An 11,003-nucleotide genomic window follows, 5' to 3' on the forward strand; every position below is an offset into this window, starting at 1 on the left:
CTAGCCTCTTTCAAGTACGCGCTCATCTGCTTTTCTGACACATTTATTTTAGACATTTTGGAAAGTGCAGTTTTTCTTCCTCTGCCTCTTGATTTAATTTGAATGCTCAACTAAGCCTTATTAATATTTTCATTTGAAAAATGTCAGGGACGCCTGGGTGGTTCAGTCGGTTAAGCATCCGCCTTTGACTCATGATCCCAGGGTCTTAGGATGGAGTCCCGCATCCGGCTCCCTGCTCAGCAGGGAGCCTGCTTCTCCCTCTGCCTGCTCCCCCTGCTTGTGCTCGCTCTCTCTGACAAATAAATAAAATCTTTTTTAAAAGATGTCAGATTTACCCAGGTTTATTCTGCATGTCAGAGTGATATGTGGAAAGAAATCCTGGAAGATCACTTAAGCTCGTTTCCCTGCGGTGAAGGACTGCTCTAATGATTACTCTTTCAAGAAAAAAAAAAAATATCTGGTAGAATAATCAAAATGGATCAGCCCAGTCTTATCTGTGCCATCTTTGGTCTGTTTCTGAAGAGAGGAGTGGTGATTTTCCTGGCTGAAATACAATGCCATATTCAGAATTTTTTCTGACTTTTCAGTAAAGAATATTAAGTTGGAAGATCTATTTCTATGGCTGTGATAAGATGCTCTGTTTAATAGCTAAGGTGTGTTTATCAATATATATAGATCTATAGACATCTGAAATTGTTTAGGCTTTCCTCCAACCTCCCTCATTGTCCTACGTGGCTAATTAGGGCCTCTTCCCCCCTCCCTTTATTTCAGTGTTTCCTAACCTTTTTAAAAATTAATTACTGCCCCCCTCCTTAGGAGAAAATTTTGACTTAAATTCACCCTTACAAGAAGTTAAATACTGGCAGATAAGGTTTTGTTGGATGGGAAGGAGCTTTGGAGGGCTACAAACCATTGTAATAATTTCTTCCTCCCCCAAGAATCCATTTCTTGATGTGATCTATATCTTTGTGCTTTGTGTGTGTGTGTGTGTGTGTGGTTTTATTTTCTCCCCAGCTTTATTGAGGTTTAATTGACAAAAAATTGTAAGATATTGGGGCACCTGGGTGGCTCAGTCGGTTAAACGTCCAACTCTTGGTTTCTGCTCAGGTCATGATCTCCAGGTCAGGCTCTGTGCTCAGCACATAGTCTGCTTGAGATTCTTTCCACCACCTCCTCCCTCCCCCTGTCTCTCTCTCTCTCTCAAATAAGATCATTAAAATTGTTAAGATATTTAAAATCTACATCATGGTGATTTGATATATGTATTCATTGTGAAAAGATTTCCCCCATTAACACTTTCTTCATTGATTTATTTTTGGTGAGAACATTGAAGTTCTCTCTTCTACTCTTAGCAGATTTCAATTACACAATACAGTGTTGTCAACTATAGTCACCATGTTTTACATTAGATCCTCAGACTTTTTTCATCTTAGAGTGAAAGTTTGTACCCTTTTACCAACCTCTCCTTATTTCTCCTGCCCCTGTAGCCCCTGGCAGCCACTTTTCTACTCTGTTTCTAGTAGAAAAAAAAGTATTCTATGTATAAGTGATACCATGCAGTATTTATATTTCCTTGGCTTATTTCACTTAAGCATAATGTCCTTAGGGCCCCTCCATGTTGTCACAAATGGTAGGATCTCCTTCTCATGGCTGAATATTCATGCTTTTTGACCTACTTTACGTTAAGAGAAATATCTGCTCCTCTCACCTCCGCAAATCTCAATTTAAATACAACTTCTTTCATGACCAGGTTCCTTAACCCTACTTACCACTCCTGCGCCTGATAAAAAGTGAGCTCTGCCCGTTCAAATCTTCTAACGCTCCTCTCCACCAGTCATGAGCTTCTGGTTAGTCTTGGCTTGGATGTTAGCTGCGTTTTTGTATGAACTTTTTTATAGCCTCAACTAGACCCTAGCTTCCTAAGAGCAAGGACTATTATTGTTCTTTGTCGTGCTCATGGCACCATACCCTGTACTTTGCAGGGAGAGCCTTCGGTGTTGAAAAGATTAAATGTCTAGAGTATCAACTGCAGCCATAATTACAGTTGACCCTTGAAAATCACAGAGGTGAGGGGCCCCGACTCCCCACACAGTCATTAGGCTCCCCCAAAACTTAACTTTTTCTTTAAAGATTTTATTTATTTGAGAGCGAGAACAAGAGAGAGCACTAGTGGAGGGAGATGGAGAAGCAGACTTGCCACGGAGCAGGGAGCCCGGTGTGGAGCTTGATCCCAGGAGCCTGAGATCATGACCTGAGCCGAAGGCAGACGCTTAACCAACTGAGCCACCCAGGCGCCCCAGAACTTAAGTCTTAATAGCATATTGTTGACCAGAAGCCTCACCAATAATGTAAACAATTGATTAACACATATTTTGTATATTTATCACATACCCTGTTATTACAATAAAGTAAGCTAGAGAAAAAATATTAAGAAAATCATGAGAAAATAACATTTACAGTACTGTATCAAAAAAAAATATGTAGGGGCACCTGGGTGGTTCAGTCATTGGGCATCTGCCTTTGGCTCAGGTCATGATCCCAGGGTCCTGGGATTGAGCCCCACATCGGGCTCCCTGCTCCATGGAAAGCCTGCTTCTCCCTCTCCCACTCCCCCTGCTTGTGTTCCCTCTCTCACTGTGTCTCTCTCTGTCAAATAAATAAATAAAATATTTAAAAATATATATATAAGTGGACCCATGCAGTTCAAACCAGTGTTCAAGGGTTGACTGTAATTAGTTACAATGGATATTATACTATTTAAAGTAGTAGTTGAAGTAAATTTATTTCTCCAAAATAAGTATTTGCTTAAACAATTAGTACATTTTTAATTAAGGTTTCTCATGATGAGAAATTTCAAGATCTACTCTCCTAGCTACTTCCAAATATACAATACAATATTATTAACTACAGTCACCACACAGTACATTATATTCCCATGACTTATAACTGGAAATTTGTGCCTTTCGACCACCTTCAATTTGCCCACCGTGCCACCCTCCTCCGACTCAGACAACCACCAGTCTCTTCTCTATAACTGTGAACTTTGTTTTGTTTTTTTGTGCAACAGTTTCTAGTACATTGCGCTAACAAGTAGTACAATATCCCATGTTTAGCAGTTGTTTAATGTTCTCTCTGATATGAAAATCAACTTCCTGAGACAGTTTTGGTATATATGCCTTTAAAATTCTGCCTAAATTTTAATAGTTTGTGTGACGTGTACCTACATCTAAGTGCAAAAATAATTCCTGTCGTGTAATTTAAATGTATAGTTATCCAATACAGTTTTAAATGGCATTGATTTTGAAGGAGTCACGTTAATATGGAAGTGCTTCAAATCTTCTCCTCAGACTTCTTGCGTTTGTTTCACACTACTCTCGTTCTATTTCTGGGTGCTGCTTGATTAAAGTGTTTTATGTAACAATATACCCACCAGGATTACTGCCTTAGTTCCTACTTCGGTCTAGTGCTTTTGGAAAAAGAAAATTACATAACAAGAAGCTTGGCTCCCCTGCAAAATTATGTCCCTGACTTTCAAGCCTCCTTGGCAATCCTTTGTCCAGACCCAGTTTATTCTCTAGTACATTCTCCTCCAGTTCTGTTCCAGAACGTCTCCTCATCCCCCTGCCCTGCGCTCTGCCCTGCCACAGCCTCTCTACAGCTGCCTTCATTCTGCGCTGACATTTGGGTAGAAATCCCACAACTTTTACACCTTCCACGTCAAAATGGCTCTCAGACGTCACCCTCTCTGTTCTCAGAGGAAGGAATGTTCCAACTCCTTCCCGGATTTGCAAGCCCAACTTGCATCACAAATGCACATCCTCAGCTCCGCTTGCCCAGTCGGTGCTCCTGAAACACGCCCTCATCCCCTCACCTACAAGTATAAAGCTTCCTTCACCTTGCTCTGCCCTCCGACGATGGCGAGATGCTCCCACCCGCCTCTCTGGGCCACAGTCACCAAGTTGCAGTGTTCCCCCAAGCCCTGGCCCGCCTCTCCTGCTGAGCCCCGGATGCAAACCCCACTCCCCCGCACCGCCGCACCTCCCACCCACCGCGGGCTCCTTCTTTGCTGGGACTTCAGCCAGAAGCTACAGAGGCACCCTCCGCCCGAGGCTGCGTTGAGCCTCCATGCGCCATCTCTTTTTTCCCCAAACCTCGATCCCCTGTCCAGTTGCCTGTGAGATGTGCCCCGTGGGTGCTTCGCGGGCAGTCGCAACAACGGGCATCCCACCAGCCCTGCCCTGCTCCCAGTTGCTGTCCTTTCTCACCTGGGCGACCACAGCGGCTTCCCCGCTATTCTCCCTGCTCCCTTCTGCCCCATCCAGTTCACTCTCGAGGCCGACGTCCACCTAATCTTGGTTTCCAGGGAAATTCCATGTACCATAAATTAGCCATTTTGAAGTATACAATTCAGTGGCATTTGGCGCATTCAAAATGTTATGCAACCATCACTTCCATCTAGTTCCGACGTATTTTTGCCACCGCAGAGGGAAAGAAACCTTATACCCATGAAACAGTCACTCCCCATTCCCCCTTTTCCTTTGCCCTTAGAACCACCGATCGACTTTCTGTAGATTTCTGTGGATTTACCTAATCTGGACATTTTTTTTTTTAAGATTTTATTTATTTGAGAGAGAGAATGCACACAGAGGGAAAGGCAGAGGGAGAAGCCTAGACTCCCCACTAAGCAGAGAGCGCGACATGGGGCTTGATTCCAGGACCCTGAGATCAGGCTCCAAGCTGAAGGCAGAGGCATAATGGACTGAGCCACCCAGGTGCCCCTAAGCTGGACATTCCATATAAATAAATAGGTGACCTTGTGTGCCTGGCTTCTTAGCATAATGCTTTCGAGGTTCTTCCATAATGTAGCATGTATCCGTATGTGATCCCTTGTGGCTGAGTACTATTCCATTATAGCGATATACCACCTTTTGTTTATCCATTCATCATTTGATGGGGGTTTGGGGTTTTTCCACCTTTTGACAATTGCATATAGCACTGCTTTGAGTGTTTGTATATGAGTGCTTGTTTGAATACTAATTTTTAATACTTTGGGATAAATCCCTAGGAGTTGGATTGCATGGTCACGTGGTGATTCTATGTTAAACATTCTGTTTTCTAGAGTGGCTGTGTCGTTTTACATTCCCACCAGCAATGTACAAGAGTTCCAATTTCTCTGCTTCCTTGCCAACACTTATTTTCCTTTTTCAAAAAAAAAAAAAATTATAGTCATCCCAGTGGGTCTGAAGTATTATCTCATTGTAGCAGAGCAATCTTATTTTTAATGTAAAATTAAAACCTGCTACTTGCTTAACCCACTTTCACCTTTTCCCATTGCCCCACTCTCCTTCTGCCCTTAGGATAAAGTCAGCCTAACTCCATCTTACCCCCAGTCTCTTCATTCCCGCTGTCTTCTCTTCAGTTCTCGAATACGCCTTGCCGGAGTCCACCTCAGGGACCGTCCCTGCTCTGCTCACTCTGCCCGGAACCCTTCCTCTCGCAGCCCACCCCTCCCAGCCCCACCGCTGCCCTGGGTGACTCCTCTTTCTCCTCCAGATCTCAGCCTCAAGGCCACGTCCTCCAAGACTACCCACTGGCATTTAGCTTCCACGGTTGCGGGGAAAATGTGATTTAAGCCCAAAACTGGCTCGGGCTGCTTCTGCCTGCTAACAGAGAGGGTGGCGTGATCCTTCCTGGGAAAACCCATCTTTATACAGGCCCTTACACTTACAGATGAACAACTCTGAGTCCCCTGCCAGGTTTGCTGTGCCGCGAAAGGATGAGACTCTTCATCCTGTGAAATCGATCTGCATCAGAAGCTGGGGTAGAGGGTGCTTCTGAAGGGGCTTGGAAAGCAAGAAGCCGGGGACACGTGGGGAGTCTTGAGGCCGGAGGAAGACACCAGACATTAAAGGCCCGGCACCCACAGGGAAACGTGACCAGGGAGAGCAGCGCCGGGCGCCAGGTGGCAAGGAGGCTAAGGGAGCGGCGGATGTGGGTTTGTCTGGCTGTTCCGCATGCACCTGCACTTCCCCTGGCCTTCACTGAAGATGCATGGACATGAGCCCTGAGTGAGTGACTTCAGAGGAAATCAAGGGGAATGAACCAAGGGCGATGGGCCAGGAATGGAAGACTGCAGTGGTGCAGAGTAAGAGGCCAGTGACGCAGCTCAGCGAATGAAAGAAACCCCAGGGCTGGAGGCCACAGAAGCTCTGGAATCCACCAGCGTCTTGGGAAGGCACTGCATTAACTACAGGGCGCAGGATAAAAGCTCCAAGCCACTTTTATTTCAATCCCCAGAACAGTTGGGGCTCAGCCACATGTGGGTATTTCACAGCAGCTCGTGTGACACGTCTCCTCCTTTACTGTCATCACACAGAGTTATTTGTTTTATGTCTGCCTTCCCACCAGGCTAAGCGTGGAGCAGTCGGGGGGGTGTCTGTCTGTCTGCCTGCTGCATCCCGGTGCCCCTCTCAAGCAGGCACATAAAGATATTTGCTGAGTGAATAAACTTACTTCTAACCAGAATTTGAGGTGGGTTAGGAAAGGAATAAAAGATACTAAAATGGGGTAATTTCATGTTTTTTATTTCTCGCCCCTTCACTGGAAATAGAGCGAAAAAGATAATTGGAAAATCCAGATGTCTAAAATTATAGGAATACGTTTCTTTGCTAAAAGATTGGAAGAGGTTGGAATTGCCTTATCAGAATGTCCCATAAGCACATCAAAAGCAACCTGTCAACTATAAAAATATCAGAAGGAAGTAAAACCTTGTGTTCATGACCTTGGCATAAGGAAGACTTTCTTAGACAAGGCCCACTGAAAAAGCGAAAGTCCTAACTCAGAGGTTGGTATAATTTAAAAATCTCTGTACTATAAAAGTAACCAAAAAAAAAAAAAACCTTAATTGCTAAAATAGAACAAAGGCTTGGCACTGACAGTAATATGTATTAAAACTAATGTATTAATAAGAACGAATAATCTAATTAAACTATGAAGCAAAGAAGAAATTACCCAATACAAACTTAAGCCAGTTCCTCTTCAGCAAAAAGAAGATACAAATAGCTAGTAATCATAGGAAGAAATGTTCAGTGTTTCTAGAATTAATAAAATACAAATTAAAATGAGGTTAAAGTTTTTCACCCATAAATTGCAAAACTTTCAAAGTTGTATAACACTCTAAGCATTGGTGGGAGCATGTACATTGGGATAGCTACTTTGGCAAATCTACTGACATTTAAATGCACACACCCTCTGATTTCACTTCCCCACATGTATCCTATAGAAACACATGTGCACAAGGAAACGTGACAAATATGTTTACAGAAGTATTTGTTGAAATGGAAAGAATTGGAAAACATCTCACTAATGACTCAAGAGTGGAATATGTGTATTATGAAATACTATGCAGTTGTTTTTAAAAACAAGGTGGATCTCTGTGCATGAACAGGGTTGTATCGACAAGACATATTGTTGAATAAAGAAAGCAAGTTGCCGAGACGTACATATAATGTTATACCTGCTCTTTACAAAACACAACAGGGGGCACCTGGGTGGCTCAGTCGTTAGGCATCTGCCTTCAGCTCAGGTCACGATCCCAGGGTCCTGGGATCGAGTCCAGCATTGAGCTCCTTGCTCAGCCGAGAGTCTGCTTCTCTCTCTGCCTCTGCTGCACCCCCTGCTCATGCTCGCTCTCTCTCTCAAATAAATTTTAAAAAATATATTTAAAAAACACAACAGATTCCAACAAATTATCTCCAGGTGGAGGGAGAAAGGCGTGACATTGACCAAAGGACATTAGACTTCTTATGTATAACATTCCAAATTTTTGCAAGGCAAATGTAACTGCATACTGCTTGTATTTTACAGTAATTTGAAATTAAGTGCATAACAGGAAGACACTCCAGGGCAATAAGAAGAGAGGAACTAGTGATATACTAAAGCAGAAGAAGCCAGACACTAAAGAGTGCTTTCCAAGTAAATCCACGGAGATGAAGTTGTGCATGGATGAAATCCATGAAGATGAAGAACAAGCAAAACTATTCTATAGTGGGAACAAAAACCAAAGCTGTGGTTCTTCTGAGCGTGGTGGAGACAAACCAGTGAGGGGCGCTAGGGTGATGGAAATATGGGGCTCCTGTGGATGAATCCATTGTGAAAATTGGACAGTTGGGATCAGTGCATTTCAATGTCTGTAAGTTGACCTCAAGAAATGAAATGAATAAAATTGTCTAGCTTTGTGTCTGTCATGATACAATGTTTGAAATTTTCATTTTGTCCCAAGTTAACCTGATGCATTCTTCCTTGAAACACACTCATCCTCGCTTTCCCATCTCTGCCATCCTCCCCTTGGCGACGTCACCCAAGCCCAGCTCACACTCCGCAAGAGGATGGCCAGGTGACTCTGGCCACACAGCACGATTTGAGGAGGAGGGGAGTGTGTCCCATTTGTTAAATGTGGCTGGTGGGCAGGTGTTTTATTTGTGGGGAATGTGTGCTGTGAGTACAGCGTGGCCAGCCCCACGAAGGGGACAGCGGAGGGGAATCGTGAGTCATCTACTGTGCTACCTGATCAGTATGTTTCGTGTTCAGGAGTCGGTTTACAGAGATGGGAAGCAGAATAGATGCATAGGAAAAGGATACCAGTTCAGCTTTTTAATTATGGAAAAGTTGGAAAGGAGAAAGAAACAAAGCAAATGGGCATGTGCTCTTGAGAGAAAAATGTGGCCTGAGAGTGGTTGTTCTCTGCTGGCCTCCAAAGGGCCTTCTCTTCAATCTTACAGGGAGGGGCACCCATATTTTGAATTTCAGCAAAGATGGGAGCTAGGCTGGAAAGGGGGGCGGAGCTGGTGACTGGTATTCCTAACAAGGAAGGCGTACTTCCCACCAAATGAATGAAGGGAAGATTTAAAAGGTTAAATACTTGGGGGTTGTGATGAGGATTTAATGAATGATTGCACTGGGAAAAATACCTGGCGTTAACTAGCAGGCATAAATGTTATCTAGAAGGAATGGCAGCAGCTACAGCAGTAATAACATGAAACAAACTGAAATTCAGACTATTTTGGCTTTTTGCGAATATGTCTTAGTTAATTTTAGTTTTAAGAACTTCACCCTATCTCAGTTGGAAGAAAAAGCGAAGAGAGAAAATAGAACATTTTTACAAGTTGGTCCAGATTGATAGGGGATGTGGTAGTTTCCTCCTTGGGGTTAGAGACGGAGGGTGTGGCCAGCCCGGAGACTCAACCAGTCCCTGATGTGGGGGAGGCTGGGCCAGGTGGTGAAATAGCAAGAGGCTGAGGGAAGCTCGGAGGCCAAAGCACCTTTGTACCAGAACCATCCAAGTTTTAGGCCAAAGCTGAACTATGGGTTCTCCCCCACTCCTCAAGGTCCCCTAAATCTCACCCATTAATGGTTGGACTGGCTGATCTTCCATGTTGGAGGACTAGGTCCAAATTGTTGTACTTTTTCATATATAAAAAACATTTTTAGGGGCGCCTGGGTGGCTTAGTGGGTTAAGCATCTACCTTTGGCTCAGGTCATGATCTCAGTGTCCTGGGATCGAGCCCCGCCTCAGTCTCCCTGCTCAGTGGGGAGTCTGCTTCTCCCTCTCCCTCTGCCCCTCCCTCCGCTCATGCTCGTGCTCTCTCCCAAATAAATTTTTTTTAAAAAATCTTTAAAAAGTATTTTTATTAAGATAAAATACATACGAAATTTGCCGTTTTAAGCACAGTTAAGTGTAGAATTCAGTGGCATGAAGTATATCTACAGTGTTGTGCAAGCATCACCACGATCTGTTTCCAAAACTTTTCATCACCCCAAGATGTGGGTACTTTTTACTTCCCCTGACTTGAGAAATGATGTTAGAATGGGCTAGAAGTCTAGATTAGACATAATCTAGACATAATCTCCAATCACTTCATTTGTATAGATCAGGAAATCAATATTCATAAAAGGTTTTTTATTCAAGGCCACAAAACTGGATGATGGCAAGGCTGAAACTCAAATCCAGTTTCTTGATTCCTAGTCAAGAGCTCAGTCCCCAGGGAGGTGTTTCTACCATGCACCTTACTTATTCTGCTTCCACTGCTTCTAGCTACCCAGATTAATGAGTCTATTGCAGAGGTCGTAATGTTAAATACTTGCCAGAACCTATAGGCTCATGATAGACATTCAAGAGGTGTTTCTTGGATAAGGGAATTAATAAATCTGACAACGTGAAGAGGTTAATAAATCTTCCCAGCTAACCTAGAACAGCCGAGGGCGCCTGGGTGGCTCATTGGGTTAAGTGTCTGACTCTAGATTTCAGCTCAGGTCATTATCCCAGGGTGGTGAGATAGAAACCCACCTGGGGCTCCCTGCTGAGACAGGATCCTGCTTAAGATTCTCTCTCTTCTTCTGCCCCTCCCCTACCTCCCACTCACACATACATACGAACTCGCTCTCTCATAAATAAATAAATAAATAAATAAATAAGCAAACAAACCAGAGCAGCCAACTTTAACATTATTCCCATATAGATAGCCAGTTTTTAGATTTAGATTTAAATTTGTATGTGAAATGTCTTAATAGTCAACATTATATGGTAAAAAAATACGTTTGGAGGCCATAGTCATTATTCAGACCTCTGTACCTCCAGAAATCCAGGTGTGCTGTGTAAGAACCACCAGAGAAATATGAGTCCCTAGTAGCATGGAATAGACACTGGATAGCTTTTTTATTGAATTAGTGAGTAAATACATCATGAATTCACTCCACCACATTTTCTCCGTAGGCTTGAACACTGGAGGTAGTCAAGAAAAGCCTATAGAAAAAACTCTTGTGTTCAATAGGAAATTGACAGTCAAGTTACTTACTTATTCATTCGTTGACTTATTGATTCACAAATACATTGACTATATATTGTGTACCAGGCCCCGTGCTAGACACTGGATATACAGAGAACAGGAATCCACAGCCTTTGCCTTCCAGGAACTCACAAGCTCATGTCAGTAATATGTCAAGCT

Source organism: Neomonachus schauinslandi, chromosome 4, assembly GCF_002201575.2.
Source record: "Neomonachus schauinslandi chromosome 4, ASM220157v2, whole genome shotgun sequence".
Classification (NCBI taxonomy): domain Eukaryota; kingdom Metazoa; phylum Chordata; class Mammalia; order Carnivora; family Phocidae; genus Neomonachus; species Neomonachus schauinslandi.